Raw genomic sequence first — 4,682 nt, forward strand, 5'->3', positions numbered from 1 at the left:
GTTAAATTGCTAGTCAATTTAACTCGTGATATTACTGCGGTAGTTTAGTAGAGTTAGCGTTTCAAGACCGGAAATTTTTCGGCGCGCGTTTTTGTGGGACTACATACGTAGTATATAAATTCACATAAGAATCATACAAGCATTAAGATCCAGCTAGACCGTGTAAGACTTCGATTCTATAGTTTATGTTATCATATGTACGGTCCTATAATATATTATATTAATGCAATAAAATTCGGGCTTGCCCTAGGTATCAATATATTACTATGAATAATAAAAATTTCTTATTGTAGTCGAAGAACTTTCTGATATTTCACAATATCATTAAGAAGTAAATTTTTATGTTAATGATCGCGTTAAAATCGGAGAGACGAAGATAATATGGTTGCGTTCTCAACTGGCGATGGTGGGGTTCATACTTTATTTTTTTTGTATTCATACAATCCGCATGACCCAGATTTTAATGGGTCATGGGTGCTTTGGGGCCTACCTTTTTGAAATACAGCGTAACGTGTCGCCGATTTGTGCGCATTGTCATGCAACTGCGGATACGTAATGCACACGTTGTTGTTTTGCGCTTCTTGGGCCGCGGAGGAAATGTCACTTTTTGAGCGGTTGGGGCTCGATCTCCTTGACAGGGCATGCGGTTCTATCGTCAGGGTGGCTATGTGCTCGGCTGCGTGGATAGTCCTAGCGGATTTCTGCTAGGCCGTCGTGCGCAAGAAGGAACGGGCCGAGTGGGAGCGTTTGGCCCTGGAGAGACAAAGAGCCTCTCTGGAGTCTGACGATAACCTTGTGTAAAAATGTATATATAATATACATGTTTAGGATCGTGTTTAATTTATTTAATATAATATAGGATATGATTCTAACTTTAAGTAGTGTAGTGGACCATGGAGGTGGGAGCGTATACTCCACGAGTTCGGTTCACCCTGTGTGAAATGCTGGATAGGCGTTTCCTAGGAGTGTTCAATGTGGTTTTACGGAAGTGCTGAATAGGGGGAGTTTTTTAGCAGGTAGGCAATGATGTCCGTTGTCCTTCCTTATAGGAGGGACGCAGAATCATCGAATCCTGCACAATTAGGAGACCGGCTCCTGGGTGTCTTTCCCTCATCCGGTTAGGTTCCCTTGCGGGAGTATCCCGGATGAGGGTCTATGGGAAGATTTTTCTTCTCGCAAACAAAAAAAAATATATTCATACAATATTACAAATTCATTCTGTTGCATTCGAAATAAATATTGAAGGTCGTTTTAAAATAGGAGAGATGAAGAAAATATGGTTGCGTTTTCACGAGAATGGGCGATAGAGGGGCCTATTCTTTATTTCAAATATATTCATAGAATTCCTTCCTTCGACGTTTCCATTTCAACCTTCTTACCAAAACTTGTTTGTTTCACATTGTCTCTTAACATACTAGAGAGATGACTATTTCACTCTTATCACATTGTCTGACAATAGATATTTTTATATTATACTGACACACGATTTATAAGGTATATACTCTCTGTTATTTTAACTGTTACGAAATTTAATTTGATATATTTTACTTTTTAATTGTAATAGATAATATTATATTATACTGATATACGATTTGTAATGTATTATTTATTGGTTATTTTAACTGTTATTAAATTTAATTTAATGTATTTCACTTTGTAATTGGACATTACACATATCTTATTATTACTTTTTATTAATTCAGTATGCAATTCTAAGAATCTTAGATTAATTATTTATTTTTACAGATATTTTCTCCTTTTTATATTTGGTTTTTCTTATACTTTGCCTTACTTTATGTACATTTAATTTTTTTTTTTTTAATTATTTTTATACGTTTTAACAGATACAAATTTGTTTAATCTTCAACTATAACCAGAAGTTTACGTTGTTAATGATTTCATCGTTTGTACATTGTTCAAGTCGTACTGAGCGAAGTTTATTACATTAAATACTGTGAGTTTTATTATACTAAAGTTTTGCGATTGAGAGTGAATTATAATTTTTATATATTCTAACTCTCTTTGTAATATTTTCACCGTTTTATTTTTGTATCTTAACATTGACAATGATCCAACAGAGATTGAAACGTTTGTTTGTTTGTGTTTTGTTGTTTATTGCCTGCAAATTATTATAAATTTTTATATTATAACGAAATGACATGTTTTTATTCTGTGACTTAAAATTTCCAATTTATAACGAATAACTTTTAAGCTCGTAGCCCTTTTTCGTTCATTTCTTTTTTATATTCATAGAATATTAAGAATTCATTCTGTTGCAATTGAAATAAATATGTAATTCCAACAAATAATAATGTAATCTTCTTACGGACTCTTCCAAATTCAACAAGAAAAAACTCCAAAACCAGGGCGAATGAGAGTCAGCGTGATAATTAATACGCCATCTTAATTCTTCAATCCAAAAAATTGATTCTTTATTCCAAGAAATAATACGTTTGAGTTCACTTTGGAACCATCTTCCGCCAAACAAATTAAAAATATCAATCCCTTCATGTCAAGGAAAAATCACCATCAGATTAGCAGATTTGATGTCCTAATCTATTCGAAACATTAAAATTATCTTATAAATATTTCTATTGAACAAATTTCACATTAACAATAAAACTGGTGACTCACCCCAAGACATAGAAAGAATTCGTCTCAACATTGGATCAACTAATTACCATTAATATTCACTAAAAAGTATCAAGTTAAAAAACGCATGTTGATCGTAGCTCGAACGGAACATGACTAATGTAATCTTAATATAATCGGAAAGACATGTCAGGTCAAAACACGAAAATAAAAAGAATCACGAAAATAAAATGAGAAAGATAATGTCGATACATAAACAAAAATTTTTGTATAACCGAAAATTAAAACTATTTGATGTCTTTTAGTAATTATATGTAATTATGTGTACATCTTCTGTATCTGAGCGTAAATTCAGACTATTTTGTTGAATTAATATATGAAGGCATTCTGATATTAACCGTTTATTCATAGAACGCTCTTCATCTAAAATAGCGACATTCTCCCAATCGAAGTCACGATCAAATTCAATACGATGTTCTGTGATCACTGATTGGTTATTACTATTTCGGTTAATATGATTGCGCGCGCGCGGTGCTCAGCCAATCTAGTTTTTAGTTGTCTTTTCGTCTGTCCGACGTAAGAGGCATCGCAAGATTTACATGAAATTTTATAAACCACATTTTTTCTTTTTTCTCTTGTGGGAGAATGTCTTTGTGTCCTTTAATTAAACTATTTAATTTATTTAAGCTAGTAAAAGCTAATTTAGTATTAAAGATTTTACTAATTCTTTTAAACTCGTCTGAAATTTTTGGAACATAAGGTAGTACAAACCACGAAGTACAATCCCTCTTGATTTTGTCACTTGATTCTTTCTGTTGTATCGTACCTTTATGAAAGAGAATTTTTAAACGTGCATTAATAGTATTGAAAATTAAGTCAATGGGATAATCATTTCTTAATAATGTACTAACAATATGTTCCAAAATTTTCTGATGATACTTCGGATCCGATAATAAAAACGCTCTATCTGTCATACCTATTATTATGCCTTTTTTGTGAGAGTGGGTGTGCCGATAAAAAATTAAGATATCTTCCCGAATACATAGGCTTATGGTACCAGTCAAATTTAATCAAATTGTTATTGTTAATAATAGTAATATCCAACAAATTTATTTTGTCGTCACCAAATTCTAAAGTAAATTTTAATGTGTCATGTAATGAATTAAAAGTTTCAAGTGTAAAGTCAACTAAATTTTTTGGAACTGCTATAACGATATCATCCACGTACCGAAAACAAAGGTTGAAATCCCAAGGTCTCTAATGCCCTTGCCTCCAAATCCCTCATTACTAAATCGGCTAATATTGGAGAGAGAGGCGACCCCATAGGGGTACCAAAATTTTGTTTATAAAATTGATCATCAAAACTAAAATAAGTTGAATTTAGTACCAACCGGACACCCAATATAAACTCATCTTTCGAGATATTGACCTTATCTCTTAAAAAATTCCACCTCTTATCAATACTCTCAATAGCCAATTGAATAGGGATATTGGTAAACAAGGACACTACATCTAATGAAATTAAAACCTGTTCAGTTCCAAAACGCAAAAATGTCATTATAGATGATTATTTGTTGTTGAACTCCCAAAATCTTTTCTAGGAACTTCTTAAGGTATGTCACCTCCTTGGCGGCTTCTGAGAGGGATACGTATTCTGCCTCGGTGCTAGATAAAGCAACTGACTTCTGTTTACGGGAAGACCAGTTAATTGCCGCATATTTGCTAAATGCAAGAAGTATCCCGTATGAGACCGTCTATCGTCGGTGCTGCTGGCCCAGTCGGTATCCGCAAAACCAACTAATTTCTTTTCAGTTTTCTCAAAAACGATTTCTGCGTTTTTTATTCCTTGCAAGTATCGTAAAAACATGTTTTGCAGCTTTTCAGTGATTGGATCCAGGATTCTCATTAAACTGGCTTCAAAGACTGATGGCATGCATTATGTCCGCGTAGAGGAAGCTAGATACATGAGAGAGCCTACCAGGTATGTAAATATGAAACCGGAATTTACGAATAGATGGCCATAGCTGTCAATGTAGTTGCCGTCAGACCGCGTCATTGACGCCATTTCCTTGTTCTGGCATCTGACAAAG

Source organism: Trachymyrmex cornetzi, unplaced genomic scaffold (genome assembly GCF_001594075.2).
Source record: "Trachymyrmex cornetzi isolate Tcor2-1 unplaced genomic scaffold, Tcor1.1 scaffold677, whole genome shotgun sequence".
In the NCBI taxonomy this organism is placed as follows: domain Eukaryota; kingdom Metazoa; phylum Arthropoda; class Insecta; order Hymenoptera; family Formicidae; genus Trachymyrmex; species Trachymyrmex cornetzi.